This window comes from Eurosta solidaginis, chromosome 1 (assembly GCF_040869045.1).
Source record: "Eurosta solidaginis isolate ZX-2024a chromosome 1, ASM4086904v1, whole genome shotgun sequence".
Classification (NCBI taxonomy): domain Eukaryota; kingdom Metazoa; phylum Arthropoda; class Insecta; order Diptera; family Tephritidae; genus Eurosta; species Eurosta solidaginis.
Window position 1 is genome coordinate 184,957,085 of NC_090319.1, and position 19,647 is coordinate 184,976,731.

Genomic DNA, 19,647 nt, shown 5'->3' on the forward strand with positions numbered 1-19,647 from the left:
CTTATTGATAATACTTTATGTATAAAATTATTTGCTGTATTAGTTTTATATTTAAAGGGCTGAGAAGAAAAATAGTTCATTAGGCGCCCAGAAGCCGTTGGTTTAGAGTACCAATCTAAAATCAAATTATTGTTGTTGTTGTGAATGCGGGTGTCCAAGAAAGGGATACTGCCATTTACTTCTTTCTCTATAGTAAATTTTAACTTGTTGTGGTATTTGTTGAGTGTATCTAAAATTATATTTGCGTCGTCCTTTTCAATAATCGCGAAGATGTCGTCTACGTATTTGACTAGAAATTTTATTTGTATGCCGTGTTGTTTTTGGAGTTCCGTGAATGTGAAGTTGAGTACATCGTCCATGACTATGTCGGCAATAGTGGGGGAGAGGGGGTTGCCCATGGGCATGCCATAAGTTTGTGTATACATTTTGTCGTTGTGTGTGAAGTAATTGTTATCTTTGAGGCAGAAATCTAATATGCTTTGGAACTTACTCTTTGATATAGTCGTGTTTTTTGCTATTTCTTCCCATTTCCGCATTATGATTTTTGACGCTAAATTTGTTGGTATGTTGGTGAACAAGGAGACAACATCGAACGACACTAACACATCTTTTTCACAAACATTTATATTGTTTAGTCTTTCTTTTAATTCATATGAGTTAGCTGAACACGAAGCCGACATACGCAAACAAAAACAAAGCACAGCTTTATCTCAACACGCGGTAACAAACAACCACACAGCTGACTTTGCAAATACAAGAATATTGGACAAAGAGAAAAGAGAAAAAACGAGATACACCATAGAGAGCCTTCGAATACTTCAAAAAAGAGAACATACGATTAACAGAAGAGAAGACACTGACAATATTGCCGCTTCATATTTATTATGTTTATAGCATTTATAGTGACAAGTTTACCACAAAAAACGATGGTATCGATTTTTGATTTAGTTTTAATAGTTTAATGGTTTTAACATATTTGAATATTTAAAGCAACACATTTTTATGTAAGTAAGTGCAAAATTAACATTATTGTCAAGTGTAATTTTTGTTTGATGTGTAATCATGTTCACCGTCTCCTTACATATCTCTATATATATGGATGTAAAAAAATAAAAACTTATTGTAATGTTCGCTTTCTTATATTAAATAAATATAGATATCTCAACTCCTGATGATGCCAAGGAAATTTGGCGAAACGTTGAGTTATAAGGTGGAATAAGTCTCTTTTATTCGCACTATCAACAATTAGATCAGAAAAGCTTATAAAAATTAAAAAATTTGCATGCCAAACAAACTGATCGGTAACAAAAATCTTGTATATTCAATCACGGAAAGCCAGCCGTACAAATACAATTAGTACTATCTATTTATTTAAACAACAAAAACAGAAAGCAACATAAGAAACCTGAAAATGAAGAACTTCTACAATCACATGAAGTACAAATACGGTGAACACACTTGCATGTACTTAAAACAATTTAGCAAACAGAAAATTAAATTAGCTAAGCAATCACAACAACTAAAATATTTACTGGAATGTAAAAGATACGGTCTCATACCGAACCATCTTTCAAACACACTAAAAAGCACGCTAATAAACACAACATCCGACAAAGTACAGCAACAAATAGAAAAAACAAAACACCAATTTTTCTTAAAAATTCTCAATATTGAAATCACGCAAACAAATATGAACATAAAAGTAACTAAGGATACAATATATAGTGCACATCAACAAATACGTAGGACTCTCAATGAAGATGAATTTAAGGCAGTCGTCGTCAAGCAAAACTCTCTAAGTAATAAGATCGGTAAACAAAGTGAAACAACCATTTCCTCCAAAATTCAGAAGCTCAAACACGACCAAATTCGGAAATTAGGCGTCAGCCTTAACTCTGAATGGTTTGTCAACGCTACAAATATAGAATTTCCCGAGGATGTCAAGTGGCTACTGTCTTTAGGCAAAAAATTTACATTGCCAACTACAACAAACAATTTTTCCTCTGTCCAAACAATAGCCGAAATGGAACAAGTTTTTGAGACTTTAGAAACAGAAAAAGAAAAGGAAGTAGCAAGAAATAAACTCAGCAACAGAATTATGAATTTTAAGCGCAATATCAGGCACAATTCTGTGGAAAAATTCATATTAGAAACATATAGGAAAACAAAAACGTTCCTTAAGACACACCAAGACGACATAGTCATCACAGACAGCGACAAAGGAAACAAAACAATAGCACTCTACAAAATGGACTACAACACTAAAATGGAAAATCTACTAGGAGACAAGAATACTTACAAAGTAGTTAGAGGCGATCCAACAAACACACTACAAAGGAAAAACAACAACATAGTTTACGAACTATATAAAGGCAAACACATTAGCTTAAGAGAAAAACAACAATTGACGAGCACGGCAGCAACTGCCCCTCGTTTATATGGGCTACCAAAAATCCACAAACCTGAATGTCCCCTACGTCCAATTGTTTCGTGCACCAATGTCCCATGTTATCAGCTCTCCAAATTTATAGGAAAAATACTGATATCGTTGATTTCGCCTGAACTCAACATTAAAAACTCATATGAATTAAAAGAAAGACTAAACAATATAAATGTTTGTGAAAAAGATGTGTTAGTGTCGTTCGATGTTGTCTCCTTGTTCACCAACATACCAACAAATTTAGCGTCAAAAATCATAATGCGGAAATGGGAAGAAATAGCAAAAAACACGACTATATCAAAGAGTAAGTTCCAAAGCATATTAGATTTCTGCCTCAAAGATAACAATTACTTCACACACAACGACAAAATGTATACACAAACTTATGGCATGCCCATGGGCAACCCCCTCTCCCCCACTATTGCCGACATAGTCATGGACGATGTACTCAACTTCACATTCACGGAACTCCAAAAACAACACGGCATACAAATAAAATTTCTAGTCAAATACGTAGACGACATCTTCGCGATTATTGAAAAGGACGACGCAAATATAATTTTAGATACACTCAACAAATACCACAACAAGTTAAAATTTACTATAGAGAAAGAAGTAAATGGCAGTATCCCTTTCTTGGACACCCGCATTCACAACAACAACAATAATTTGATTTTAGATTGGTACTCTAAACCAACGGCTTCTGGGCGCCTAATGAACTATTTTTCTTCTCAGCCCTTTAAATATAAAATTAATACAGCAAATAATTTTATACATAAAGTATTATCAATAAGCCATCAACAGTTTCATGAGACGAATGTAAGAAATATTAAAAACACGCTTAAAAAGAATAACTACCCTGACTACTTAATAACCAATCTAATCGACAAAAAGCTAATGGACATAAAAAACACAACAAAACAAACCCCAAATATAGATAACCAAACAAAGCGATACTTCAGTGTCACATACATTCCCAGGCTGACAGAAAGTCTTGCACATGATCATAATAATAAGAGAACATCCCACACAACATTGGCATTCAAATCGAATTGCACTCTAGCGACGTGTTTCACTAAAACAAAAAGCCCTATAGATATCCAACAACAAAGTAATGTAGTATATGAAATACAGTGCAAAGGTAACGACAGCGAAAAATGCAACAAAGTGTACATTGGCACAACAAAAAGAACACTAGGTACGCGATTAGCTGAACACGAAGCCGACATACGCAAACAAAAACAAAGCACAGCTTTATCTCAACACGCGGTAACAAACAACCACACAGCTGACTTTGCAAATACAAGAATATTGGACAAAGAGAAAAGAGAAAAAACGAGATACACCATAGAGAGCCTTCGAATACTTCAAAAAAGAGAACATACGATTAACAGAAGAGAAGACACTGACAATATTGCCGCTTCATATTTATTATGTTTATAGCATTTATAGTGACAAGTTTACCACAAAAAACGATGGTATCGATTTTTGATTTAGTTTTAATAGTTTAATGGTTTTAACATATTTGAATATTTAAAGCAACACATTTTTATGTAAGTAAGTGAAAAATTAACATTATTGTCAAGTGTAATTTTTGTTTGATGTGTAATCATGTTCACCGTCTCCTTACATATCTCTATATATATGGATGTAAAAAAATAAAAACTTATTGTAATGTTCGCTTTCTTATATTAAATAAATATAGATATCTCAACTCCTGATGATGCCAAGAAAATTTGGCGAAACGTTGAGTTATAAGGTGGAATAAGTCTCTTTTATTCGCACTATCAACAATTAGATCAGAAAAGCTTATAAAAATTAAAAAATCTGCAATATGTACATTAGTTCAACCGACAAATATTCAAAATTCTGCTATTTGAGACAAATACCATCAAAGAAGGACACATACAAATACATCGACGAGATACTATCACAAATATACCCTAACGCAAAGTTTGTAAGGACTGAAACGAGACAACATTTACTGGCATATGTGCACAACAAATATACAAGCGACTACAAATAACACATATAAAAACTCCAGCCTACCATTCAACAACAAAAGGTCAAGTTGAACGAACGCATAGCACCATAATTGAACTCGCAAAAGTTTTGGCACACCAACACAGTTCGGCACCTGATGAACAGATATTTGAAGCAGTCCGGCAGTACAAAAAAAATATCCATTCGGTAACCAACGAGAAACACGAGGACGTGTTTTTCAATTAAAAGGGGTATCCTGACATCAAAAGAGTCATAATCCATAAGGACAATATTAGAGTAAAGGCATGTACAGAATAGTATTCACCTTACTTTTCTCTATCGCACTTTGTGACAATATAATAGATCTGACTAATAGGAAACATGTTCTAGTGCAAACCGACCCTGTTTACATTTATCAAGATACAGCTTTCTTGTATCACATATCTAACCTTTCAAAAATACTAGCGCCATACGAAAGTATAATGAAATCATCATATAATCTAGAAGACCAACCTGAAACTCTAATTTTAGTAAACAAAATCGAAACTCTGAAAAATCAACTAATCCCAAATATTTATAGACCCAAAAGATCACTAAACTTTCTTGGCTCCGTGTTAAAGTTCATCACTGGCACACCAGACCACGATGACCTTGTAGAAATAAAAACTTCACTTAATAAGCTAATAGAAAATAAAAACAAGCAGAGAAGAATTAACTCACAGTTCGAAAGAATACTCGAAACCCTTGATCCCAAAACAATAACCGAAAACATTGTTATATCAGAAGTTTATAATGAACTCCAATCAATAACAAACACTATAAATTTTGCGAAAACTAATAATTTTTATTCTGGCACATTAAATTTGAAAGATGTGTACGATTTAATAAAGCACGAAAAACTAGATCTTCCCATAATTAATATATTAGAAAATGCCTACAAGAAGCAATTATAACAATATAAAAATATCCTATCTTCGAAACTAAATGTAGCCTATTTAATGTATATCCTTTAGCACATAAACATGGTAAAATTAATTTAGACCCTAAGATCGCAAAATGTAACAAATATCATAGAATATCAAAATGTAGAAATTATATGAGTAACTTTATTTGTAAGTTCGAACCCTCTGATAATTGTACTATGAAAACATTAGAAGACAAATCAGCCCAATGCGAAACAATCCATGAAAATAATGCTCCACTCCGCATCTTAGAGACTGGATGCATTTTTACAGATTACCAACACACTTGGAATAACATGCAAATATCAGGCCCTAAATTAATACACTTCAATGAATCTACAACCATCGATAATATCACATATTACAATCATCAACGACAACTCAGAGAAATCGTACACAATCAACATAGCGAACAATTTGAAGTACTCCGCATTTTTCCTCAAACTCAATCTACAAATTCAGCAATATCCTAACTCGCGTCAGGGTCATTTCGCGATCTTTTGAGGATCATATCTGGATGGTTTCTGGGATTCGTCCGCGCTTATTTCGGTATAATTCGGTGATCCTTTCGGGATCATTTCTGCATGGTTTTCGAAAACCGTCCGGGATCACATCGGGGTCATTTTGCAACATTTTTGTGACTATTTCGGGATCATTTGGGTACCCTTCTGGCATCATTTCCTAAAGGTTTTTCGGATCCTTCCGGAATCTGGTCAGGTTCATTACGGGACTTTTTCGGGATCATTTTGGGATCCTTCCGGGATCATTTCTGGATGGATTTCGGGATCCGCCTTGCATTCCGGTGGGAGAATTTCGGGAAGTTTTATGGACTATTTCGGGATCATTTGCGTACCCTTCAGAGATCAATTCTATATGCTTTTCGAGATCCGTCCGGGTCATATCGAGACTCTTTCGGGACTATTTCGGTATGATTTTGGGACCCTTCGGAGATCATTTATGGGTAGTTTTCGGGATCCGTCCGATATCCCGCCGGGGTAATTTCGGGACTTTTTCTGGACTATATCAAAGTAATTTCGGGAGTTTTACGGGATCATTTCTGGATGGTTTTCGGGATCCTTCCGGCTTCCCATCGGAATTATTTCGGGACCTTTTCGGGATCATTTTGGGACCCGGGATAATTTCTGAATGATTTTCGGAATTCGTCCGGATCCCGTCGGAGTTATTTCGGGATTTTTTCGGGACTATTCCGGGATCGTTTGGGGATCCTTACTGCATCATTTCTGGATGACTTTCGGGATTCCGTCGGGGTCATTTCGGGATCACTTTGGGACCCTTCCGGGATCATTTGTGGATGTTTTTCGAGACCCGTGCGGTATCCCGTCTAGGTGATTTCGGGACTATTTTCGGATCCTTTTAGGACCCTTCCGATAATTTCTGGATAGTCCGGGATTCGTTCGGGATCCCGTCGGGTTAATTTCTCGACTATGTCGGGACCATTTTGGGACTCTTCCGGGAGCATTTGTGGATGGTTTTCGAGATCCGTGCGGCATCCCATCACGGTAACGTCGGGACTGTTTCGGGATCATTTAGGGACCCCTCAGGGATCATTTCTGGATGGTTTCCGGGATTTGCACGGGATCATTTGTAGCATTATGCATTATATAAAAGTTTAAAAAGAATAGTTGTAGCATTATGCATTATATAAAAGTTTAAAAAGAATAGTCGGTTTGTGAGTGGCGAATGAGCGAATACATCTTTATTCAAATATTGTCAGCTTATTTATACTAAATTATTCTAAACATATTCTTAAATACATACTTACTTTAAGCATACATGCTTACATACCTACATACAACTTAGCAGTGACTTCTGTGGGAACCGAAATGTCAGCAAATTTCCCTGAACGTAAATTTGGTCTGGTCGTGCGTTGTACACACACCTGTATTAAATAAATTGCTCTGTCAGCAACAATTAGAAAATGCCCCTTTTGTGTCTTTTTGTTACAGGGTAGCATATTAACTGGTTTATCATTTAGTATTGAAATTGTTGGCTGTTTACACTACATCTACCTTTTTTTCAGAATGCTTATGCATTTTGAGAATGCATGAGCTTTTTATTTTTATTTAGCTAAGTATAAATTAATTCTATATTTTGCATTTTATGTTTATAGGTTGAAAATTTACTTATTCTATTAATTTAAGTCTATTTTTGTGTATTAATATTTTCTTATTATTTATGATATTGCTATTTTCTATGTTACTGGGAAATTTTTGCTTATCATTATTTCCTATTCTAGACGGGATTAAAGTGCAATTATTTTTACTATCGATATTTTCTGCTTTATATGGTATTAGAGTAAAATTATTATTTTATCTATATTTTCTACCTTATAGGTTATTAATAAAATTATTTTTCCTATTGATATTTGCTATTCCGCAGGTTATTAATAAAATTATTTTTCCTATACTATAGGGGCCTATATATCTACTATCTATTTAGCCTATTATCTGAAATTATGACCTCCTAGATGAGAACGGTTAAACAATGCTTTTGTATTGGTAGTCTATTTTAAATTAAAATTGAAACGTATAGAATAAGATAATGGTTACAGTCATCATAGGTTGATAATTGACATTGATCGAAAAGCGGGATCTTTGAGCGAATTATATACAGTAGATTGGGTAGATTCAGTTGCTGCTAGAGCAAGAAGTAGTTATATAGTGATAAGTGGTTAAACCAATAGGTACAGTGGATGCAAATATTTTTCATATCTTTTCTTATACCATTTTTCATATTTTCCAGCAACATTTTTATTAGATCTTATGTGTCATGTGATTTTCTGGGTGGCCTTCCCAGATGGGATCGTCATGATATTTATAAAGAATTTCTTTAATTTCTGTCGACATTTGTCACATGCATAACTTCTGGGGTTAATGCAAATATTAGATCTTTGAGAATTTGGGTACCTATTTTATATTATTCAAATTTGCCTACTCTAGTATTACTATTCCTTAACAATCAATTTGTCCCTAAGGACACTGTGTTTTTATTTTACAAGTCCTAGGTTGCCGACACTTCTTAGCCTGGTTGAATATTGTCCTAAGTCAATAACTTCCTCAACAATCCGGTTGCTTGTATTTATTATGCTAAAAATTTTCTATCCTTTTGGATGAAAACGAGCGCGACATGTCTAATTGCAAATATATTATTTATTAAGCGCTTTATTTATAATAAGGTTCTCTTTGTGACTTTTTATTTTCTTCATTGTGGCTGGTTTTTTAGTTTCCGATCTTGTGGTAACTTTAGGTATTTTGCATATTTCCACTTACGTAAGGTTTTTAGTCAAGCATTATGTTGCGAAAAGTTATTATTTTATAAGGTTTGTGTAAATCTTCTACCTAGACAGCCTTCATAGATGTTATTTTAATTAAATTTTATGGAAACTACTTCTGTGAATTAGCAAATTCTTGAACTTAGACAGTGCTAATGAAGCAGCTTTAATAAATTCTTCTATTCAGTGAGGCATTTTGCAGTGATTCATTTGTAATATTTACGAAATTGGGTTGAGTTTAGATGGTTTAGGGTGCTAAATTTGAATATTATAACAATAGCACGATTACGCAGGTTAAAACTGCTACCCAAACATCTGAAATGTTTGGGTTAATTTTTGGCTCTGGTTCAGCTGGTGGCTCATATTTTAATATTCTATCTCTGATGTTTCAGAGTTTCCTTTTCCTACCTCGTAACCAGCTATGGCTTTCATAATGCCTTGGGCAATTTTTGTCCACGAAGACATTTTAAAGAGATGATATGGTTGAAAGAGAAAATGAAAGGGAAAATAAAAATGTATCCCTGTTTCTTTGGGGGGTGGGAAAAATGCTAATTTATGCGTATTTCTATGTTTTTTATGTTTATTATATTAAGCATTCCATTTTACTTTTATTATTTGTTCCTTATTTAGTTAGCATTATAAAGGTTATTATTTAAAAGGTTTGTTTCTAAAAATGTTTGTTCTTAAGGAAAAACTTGTTTAATTCAACACTTTTGACATTTCTAATTTTTCTTACAAGATTTTCTGAAAATTTTTTTTCAAAATGATGAATAGTTAAATACAGTTTATTTTTTGTTTAATTATTAAAAATTAATTCCTATGCTATTTTTTTTATTTGGTTTTCTCTGCCATTTTGGGCTTAACAAAATTTTTCAATTTTGGAAAAACGTTTAAGGAGTTTTATGAAAACAACCTAAACACTTTACTTTGATTTTCTATGTCCTCTTCTGGGAACATAACTCAATAATTAGTAACACAAGTTTTTACAGCAAAAAATTTAATTTTTGCTTGTCAATAGGCAGCCACTAGGTTGCCCGGATATTTTCTTACTTAAAAATAATGTCTAAATTATCAAACCGACTTCAGAATTAAGCTAATTATACTTATTATAATTATACGTATTATGCTGCCAGTCCTGTTGTTTATTCCACCCTTTTTATGCTCTGACCGACTTCAATAATTTCTTCCCAATTGTTTACCACCTTACCACCGTTGGACATGGCTGGCTGTAGATTTGTCTTTGTAAAAATTGTGTTTATTTGAAGTGTGTTGGAATTCGAAAGGTACAAAAGTGGGCGCCAACGCATCTAATGACAGCGTATTTGTTTTTCAACTGCCGAAATTTTCATGCAATCTTCATCGTTGGAGCTGTTGCGGGGAGAATGTGGCAACCGTGTCGTGGGGCGCAATCGCACGCAAATAAAAGAAATAAAAAAGAATTAGTACCGAGTAGATAACAATATTTATTCACTTTATCAACATTGGAAATGAAAGATTAGATGCACGAAATAGAAAAATTTATTCACATTACAAATGACAAACTCCAATTTATTGATTTACTTGCCGAGAGTAATGAAATGATAAAGTTATGAAATTAATTCACTGCACAATTCGCAATGCACTTGGCAAGTTAACCTGTACGAAAATTATTAATGCGAATATTAATTGAAATGAAAATCTCAAATTCTCAGTATTAATTAAAATGACACTCTCAAATTACTAAGGCAAAAATATTAAAATGAAAATGTGGAAAAGATTTGACTCTATATTACTCACCTGGAGCTAGCCCCTGGCTCGTGAACGTTCCAAAATAGAGCAAGGAGTCACGACCGCGAAAAAGTCCGCGGCACCTGCCGATAGCTAACTTTCGTTACCGGTATTAATAATAAAATAACTAATGTGCGCGTTACGGTGGTCCGAAATATTTAGGCTGGTGGCCTAATCATGCCGGCCCCTTGCGGTGAGCAACTTGAAATTCGGTGAGTACGCCAGCAACCTTCCCAAGGTAGGATAAACTAAATAAATTAAAAAATATGATATGTATGTATGGTTGTATGGTAAGTGCGATCTCCGGTGGACATCCGTGCTTCCAATACTGCAGCCTCGCTGAACTGTGGATGAAAGAGAAAAGCGTTAGTGTTCAAGTACGTGGGGTTACTTGGTTTAAAGTGCACCTTGTGGTATACTTAAAGTTTTTATAGTGGGTGGGCTCCAGACACAACGAGGCCGAAAATTGTGGCTTGGGTGAGGAGCCCGCCGACAGTCGATGCGGGTATGCCGCCGACCATAATACTGGCGTAGACGTCGGCGCCCAAAGTGAGCAACACTGGCGACGATCGGTAAAACGTCGGATCGGCCAGCTTCATGAACTGAAATGGGGCCGCTACCGACGGGTCCATATTTGCCGTGGGGTTTAACCTGGCAAAGTTTGCTATTACGGTGGCTTGGTTCGTGATCTTTCCCGCCATACTTCCCTCTAAGAACGACGGTGCACCTCGAAAGACGTGCGGTATTGGTGCGCTCTAGGTGTAGATCCTTGCATAGATTGGCATCGATAATGCTGGTGGGAGCGCAGGCATCTAACAGGGCGCGGACCAGGTGTAAAAGGCCTCCTGCCTCAATTCGGACTATTGCTGTAGGCACGATGGCGATCAATGCTCGAGTGATAGTAGGTGCCGCTAAATTGTCCCGGATTCGACCACTCCTGAAGCCAGTAGGGGTTTGTTGTTGCCTCACGAGAGCTCTATGGTTGTTGCGCATCTTATTATGGGCCGTCCTCCCAGTGAACTGTTGTGACGAGCGGGATGGACGCGGTTCCGCATCGTCACGCTGTTTACCAGTAGGACGGTGCGATGGGCGGATAGGACGTGTCTTCGCGCCATCCCCGATTTGTAAGCGCGCGAAAGCGCTGTGCATAGGCGAGCGGTTCTCGGGTCTCTCGTGACGTAGTGGTGGCCGGAATCGCGGCGTCTCTAAGCTGCCCGATTGGGCTACTTCTGCTTCATTGGCCAGCCTCTTTTCCTCGACTTGCTGGGCCCATGATTTTGTTTGCTCCGTGACGAGGATGGAGAGGACCTCATCGGAGCTCGCATCGTCGTCGTCGTGCATGCTTTGAGGTGGCGACGGCTGATCCTCGTCCATATGTAGCGTCGTGTGATGTGGTTCACTGCAACGTCGGCATCGGTCTTGGCTGGGGCATATTTCCAGGCGGTGGAACGGGGATAGGCAGGTGGGACAATAACGGTGAATGACTATTGCGCGTAGTCACTCCTCAGTCGACATACCCCGGTAAATTGGGCACAATATCACTCCGTGCGATTTGTTGCACAGCCGGAAGGCGATGGTGCACGCATTGGGGCTTGCCTCGGTTTTGGAGCGTTTGAATGCAAATCCAGGCATGTCTGGAAGTGGTAGCGTTTAGTAATATCATTGCATATGTTGTTTGGGTGGCTAATGGACGGAGATCAGGGGTCGATTCTGGCTGACATATGTTGGCGTACTCGGGATAAGGGATTCATGTGGAATGCATAATCTTATTAGGTTATTCTGCAGTGATTATGATATGCTTTTGGTGGTTGAAACCACTATTAGACTTTATTAAAACTTTATTTAGATAGTACGCCTAAACGTATATTCTATTTTGTTGAATATTTTCAACAGAGTGAAATTTTGATATTGAAAACAATAAAAAAAACGGTGAAAAAATAAAAAGTAACAAATTTTTAAATATAGACTAAAGACAAACTCTATTCTTCGATTTTTGTCTAATGCAGGCAATACGCGGTAATATACGCTATATTTGTGTAAAATATGCTATCACGGGTTACCCCTTGTATTTTCACGGCTCCTTGTAAATGTGCGACAGATGTAAAGTGGCATTTATTCGCAGCCTTGGAACACTCTTTGTGTTGATTTGGGCCATGTTGTGTGAGAATCAAAAGTTGTGGTGTGTTTGTTGATTTCAACACAACCCTGGCGGGAATAGCCTACACTATCGAGTGTGGCAATTAGTAGAGCTGTCAGCTGATAACTCTTCCACTCATTGGAGTCAGACAGCTGTGCGGTGCTGCCAATCTGGCCGCGTAACGATACCTAATGGTTATGTCGCGAAAGTGTTTGAGGACATTCACGTTTGAGTCCTGACGCGACCTGAATTCTGAAATGTTTAATTTTTTTACATTTTTTTTTTTGTGGGTTTTTTCTCATAAAGTTCATTTGGTTGAATTATTATTTCATAAACGTTTCTGAACTTTGCTTTAGTTATTTTATTAATCTTGAAAATTGTATCATAATCTCCAATTAGCTTTTCCGCAGTTAAGTTTAGGCTAATAAAACTTGAAAGGTCTCCTTCGAAAGTTATTTCTTTGTAGTTTAGGAGACAGTCTTAAACTAAGTTGGAGTTTAGAAGAAGGTTTCACTTTTCCAAATAAAATAATAATGGAAAGTGAAATACGTTTTTTTTATTTTTTATATTTTGTTTTGTGAGGTTCAGCTTGTCGTCGACCGCTGTTCATGTGATCAGCCCTTTGGTTTTACTCATTTGCTGATGTCTGTCTGGCAGCACTCTATTTTAGTGTTGTTATGTTCGCTGAGTCTGTGCACACAACCGGCATTTGTAGCGTGACAAGCGAAGTGGCAAGTTTCATCCAAGGAAAAAACATGTGAGTATACGGGTTGTAGCCTTTTTTTGGTTATGGGATCATTTTCCATAATATAATGATACCACTTTCTTGCCTTTTCGTTTCAGGGCTTCGTTCGACCTTCGTCCCAATCTTCGCATTACGTTTTTAAATGTGCCGCGGAATTTAAACCGCATAAGGTTGACAGTTCGATATTATGACGAGGTACCCTCGTGGTACACCCGTTTTTATCGGGGTTATGAGGGGGTCCTTTGGGTGCGCGCAGACTTCGTGGTCGGCCAGGAATTTGTGTGGCGAGTATGTGGGTACACGCTTAGCTGTTTTACCACATTGAAGGCCGACCTCAATCTCCACATGGGTTTCGCACCCTATAAGTGCAGCTGCGGGAATCGATACCCCTCGGCTTCCTCGCTGGGGTTGCATCGCCAGCGAAAGCATAGCTCGCATTAAGTGGGATTACGTCGGTCTCTGCTTCTTCAGTTGGTAAATATATATATTTAACAAATAAAATGTGCTTAAAATGTGCCTATTTCTCTTTTGTAAAATATACTTATTTGGACGATGAATGAAAAAAAAGTTTTTTTTCTTTTGTCTTTGTCTTCGTGTCTTTTTGTCTTTGTCCTCCCTCCTCTTTTTTCTCATGTGGTTGTTTTTTTTTTGGTGTGTCTCGAATCATAATTGTTGGTAGGGTGTGTCGGGCACCTACCTAGCTCGCGTCCCTAGAAGAATACTGACTATCATATGACTATCATCTGATTGTCAACAATGTCAACCTAACGATCAGCGCCTCATACAAACTTTCTATCACAAACTTAAGAGGACTTGCCTAAATGTGATGTAAATAACTGTGTACGTGTGAGTTTTTGTCTCCTTCTTACACACCAACATGGCCTACTGATTAAGTATATAGCCGTACTGCTCACTCTCATTCATTTTCCTGGATCAGTGCTGACACTCTAACTATCAAAAAGTGTCATAAATGATAGTTTACTGTAGATATCAGGTTTCACTGTTATACTATCATAAATGACCATTGTTATATTCCGCCAAAAATGAAACAATGCTTTTTCATTTTTATTTACTTTATTTCATTACATTTTTAATTTTGTACGTGATAAAAGCATACGTGCTTCTTATTTGTTTAAAATAAATAGTTTTATAAGAATTCGAGTTCAGAATGTTCAATTTAAATTCAGAAAATAACAAAACAACAGAAGAGCGCTTTCCTCATGCGGAAACACATTTAAAAATGGATCACCACTAACCACTACTATTTTTCGCGTATCAATTTTTTGAGTGCGCCCCACACATTCCGACAGCTTTTGGTATTTTTTAATATTATTTTAGATTTTTTTTCTTTTAGCACGGAGCTTTGAAATGCTCTCTTTTTCATTTTTTAAACTTATTTTTTATATGGTTTTCGTCGGTTGAAAATGGCGGAATTTAAAAAATAACAAAACAACCGTGATAATCATTTGATTGCCATATGACAGTCAGTAGTGACAACATGATTAAATCGGATAAACTGTTCTCGCATACATAAAATTCCGTTGAGAATTATGTATCTGAATTGTGGTCCCAGGGTATCGCATATAATGTTTTCACCGCTTAAGAAACAAAAAGGGGGAATATCATACGTGTGGCAACCTTGCTTTTACTCATTCAGAAATGTCATTCATTCTTGGAAGTGAGTATACAGACATTTTAGAATGAATTTCCATGAAACGTGGATTTTTTCTTAGTTACTGGCTAGCTCGATTAATACCATATTTTTTCTTCTCGTTGCAGATTGATGATGGTGATACAATACAAATAAAAGATACGGTCATTGGAAGTACCACAGAAAGGTGCACTGATCTCCTACGAAGGTGGTTCCGGACAATGGGCGCATGTGGTTACTGAAATAACGGGCTCTTAGAGAATATGTTTGTGGCATTGACTTCCTTACTTAAAATCGTTTATAAAAGGAACTATTCGGCAACTATAACGGGCAAATTAATCGAAAGTGTACGTCAAATTTCACGAAAATGTGAGGGAATTTGGACAAATGAAGGCTTCATAAATATCTGCTTTTTGTCCATTCCATCGCTTCAAATACAATTTTCTGTAATAAGCACAGTCACTGCATTGATGGATTCTAGCTTCGTCATTTTATGCTAATGCGCATTACAATGTGTGCCACGAACTGTTTCCTGCCATAAATTGGAAAAGCCTTTTGGATTCTACCACAGACTTAACACAAAATAGGAATTCAGTGATTGTACAACTTTTAGTAGCTTTAATAGCATTCAGTTTATATCATCAAGAACATGTTCTAAAGGAACTAGCAAACTTTTATGCCGCGAAGAAAATTACTGAAGGCGATCAAAAGAGTTTGCCCAGATTTGCGATTTTTTTGACTACTCTCGAACTGAGTGACAAGACCATATATTAACAACTTAACTACAGCTTGGATATCTAACAAATGGTCAATCTTAAAATATCCATATTTCCTTTGTTATGCAAACAAGGATGACTTCATTAGGGAGAATATTCCCATGATAACCGCAGCAATGGTTTCGTACGTCTCCAATGCAGATTTGAAAACAATTGAATGAATATGCAATGGATGAGGAGCTTTTAAAGCACGCACTCCTCATATTACGAGCATTTATTTTATCACAATATGCCCATGGTCCGGACCCCAGTAACGCCATACGTTCTATACTTCTCGGATCGTTGCTTTTTAATTGAAATTCCATACAACTTAGAAAAAACCCAACACGTTTAATTCGTGGCCACTGGCTCAAATTTTGTTTCGTGAGTACTTCATAGTACAAGAACGTTTTCAAAAGGTCTGCTAATTTATACAAGGAGCCCATATCTTTAATAATACTGGAACATGTAGTGTCTCTTGCGATTTCTATATTAACAGTACGCATCAGTAGCTCATAAATATTTTAAAACAAACAATTGTTTAGTATTTCCGTGGAGTTGCGCGATGGTTAAATCAATTGCTGCGTTGTTTTCAAAAGTTACCATGCTCCTCCAAACAGATAAATTTAAAATTATATTTATACTGAATCATATTTATACAATGATTTTCAGTTTTACCATGGTTTGCAAAAGATGCAAATATTTGTTGTTCATTTAAGAAATTTGTTTGAATTTTACAAATTGTAGTCAATCCATTTATGGATAACAGAATCGTGAAGCACTTGGCCGAAATTTGCCTCATTCAGGGAGAAAAGTGCAGGGGGCGCGGTTCACGCAATTTCCAATCTGGTGAATAGGAAGGATTCGTGGTCTATGGAAAAGTATGCGCGTCTAAGCGAATCGAATATTATGAAAAATGTTGCGGCCAGCTGAGGGAAATCCTGAAGCGTTTCCGTTATAGCGTATCGCTTGATTTCAAGTAACCTTTCAGAAGCAGCATAAGCACCTGCCTTTCTCAGAACTCTCCGACATCGATGGCGATTTTTTGGTCGCTTAATCACTTTTTACTATAACGCCACAAATCAAAGGTTATCGAAAAGGTGTAACAAATTCCACGGATTGTGCGCATTTAACGTTGGCTGTGAAGGCAGATGATGTGGGTTCAGCTGTTATACTTATCGCAGGTGAAAGTGGTATGTGGTTTTCTGTATTTTTATTTATGTAGATACACTTAACATAGGTAAATATAGCAAAACACAATATAATTACAAACAGCGATGGTTACTAGGACATGTTTCTGAATTTCACTTCTTCATCAGCTAGCTTTTCGGGAGCTGAGTGTTGAACTGGAATCTCCAACATTCATATCAGTGCAAGCCTTTAGCTGCTAAGCCATATGAATGTCCCGTTGTTCGCTGTACAATTGGTATCTAAGAGTTGCCTTTTTGTTTATATTCCTTTTGATCACCATGTAGGCACATACACTCTGTATGTAGTTTATTCCTAACGGTGTGGATATGATTTTTAGGACCGCTTTTGAAAGCTTAGTAACATTTGTTCGGATTTTTACAGTATTTGTTTTTAATACTTCCGCTGTTACTATTATATCAATATGATCATATGTATTTAATTAGCGAGCTTTGCTCATATTTCTTTATACAATGGTTTTTTGTAATTGATATTAGAGAAAAATTGTAAGTTTACAAACGGCGATGGTTACTAGGACATGTTTCTAAATTTCACTTCTTCATCAGCTAGCTTTTCGGGAGCTGAGCGTTGAACTCGAATCTCCAACATTCATATCAGTGCAAGCCTTTAGCTGCTAAGTCATATGAATGTCCCGTTGTTCGCTGTACAATTGGTCTCTAAGATTTTCCTTTTTGTTTATATTCCTTTTGATCACCATGTAGGCACATACACTCTGTATGTAGTTTATTCCTAATGGTGTGGATATGATTTTTAGGCGCACTTTTGAAAGCTTAGTAACATTTGTTCGGATTTTTACACTATATGTGTTTTTATTACTTCCGCTGTTACTATTATATCAATATGATCATATGTATTTAATTAGCGAGCTTTGCTCATATTGCTTTATACAATGGTTTTTGTAATTGATATTAGAGAAAAATTGTAAGTTTAAAATGGTTTTTGTAATTGATATTAGAGAAAAATTGTGAGTTTACAATTTTGTCTCTAATATCAATTACAAAAACCACTGTATAAAGCAATATGAGCAAAGCTCGCTAATTAAATACATATGACAATATAATTACATTAATCAATCAATCAATTTATTAGATATATATGTATAGTTTTATTTTTCAAATTCATACTTATTAAATTTATAATCATCAAATAATTTACAACTGGCTGGTATTCATGTTGTACATATGTATATGAAAGGTGCATTTCCGATGGACGGTATTGAATACTTACATGCCGGTGATCCAAGTGAACCTATTGCCAAGCCAATTAGATCTTCACGAACTTGAAACTCATCGGTATAGCCACGGTTCAGCAGCTTGGTTGATCCCAACTGGCGTGCAGCTTCTTCCGTTCGTTTCAGCAGCATATCCTTCTGTGCCAAATTGCGAAAATGCATGTCCTTTAGCATGCTGTCTCGTTTCTGAGTATAATCCCACTTTGAAATTACAATCAAGCTATCCAAATCACGATTATACACACATACACCTGCACCTATTGTACGTTGAAATTCCTTGTGTATACCATCCTTTTGCGCTTCCTGTCGCAATTCCTCGGGTGCGGGTGTCGAAAACTGATAAAACGACTTGGGCGTCAATGGCGGATTTTGATTTTTATGGCGCAAACGCTTCAATTTTTAATGTAATAAATTTTACTGTGAGTTAATAAATTTTCTTCAGATTTTTTCTGTACGTCGAGCGACGAACAACGACGATGATTTATTAGAAAAATAATGAGATTTTAGCAATTTGTGGTTAAAAAATAGTTTAGTGCATGGCTGACAGTATATTAACCACAATTTTAAAATATTAAGCCATTCCTTTGGGGGGGGGGGGGTTGTAATTATTGATTCAACGGTGGTCTGTGGCAGATAATGGATCTGCGTTCGGATTGTGCTGGCCTCGTTCGGTGTGAACGAGTGTTGTTTACGCGGTTTGTTGGCTTCGTTCGGGGTGAACGAGAGATGGGTTCTCCCTTTCCCTCGACAGTTTCCCGGCAGGTACTCCTCTCATCTCCGTCACCCAAGAGCGCGAGGTTTAGAGCATAGTGTAGATTCCCGTGGTGAGCCTCCGGATTCCTGTGTGGCACACACAGTGCCTAGGGAGGTGGGAATCCTCAAGGGAAACCTCGCACGGCGAATACTTGTGAAGCTAGTTTAGATTTATAGGTGTCCGATCACGTGACTTCGTCTGAGGATTCCGAAGTTGGCACTGAGTGCCGGGGGTGGTTTGGGATCCTCAGTGGTAGCCTTGCACGTGATGTCAGGACCTTTGTGTAGTTTGAAAATTGATTTACAAAATTGGTTTGGAATAGGTCCGCTCACGTGGCGACCCGAGGATTGCGGTGTGGCACACAGTGCTTAGGGAGGTTTTAGGATCCTCAGTGGGAGCCTCCCACGTGGAGTAGGAACTTTTGGTTATTCCTAGGTTGCGCTCTTAGGGAGGCGCGATGCGTTGGTGGGAGTCCCTGCCTGGAAGTCTGAGGAGAGAGGGGGGGGGGGGGGGGGGGGGGGGGGTTGGTATAACGGTTGGGAGTTACGAGTCTCCCTCACCCTCACTGGAGGGTGGTAGTAGGACCAATTTCGTGATTGGTCTGGTGGTTTGTCCCCTTGCCGTATCCAGTTCGACGACTCGAACTCGGTTATCGGGGCCATAGTGAAGGTTGGCTATCCGACCCATTCTCCATTCATTAGGGGGCAGGTTATGCTCCTTA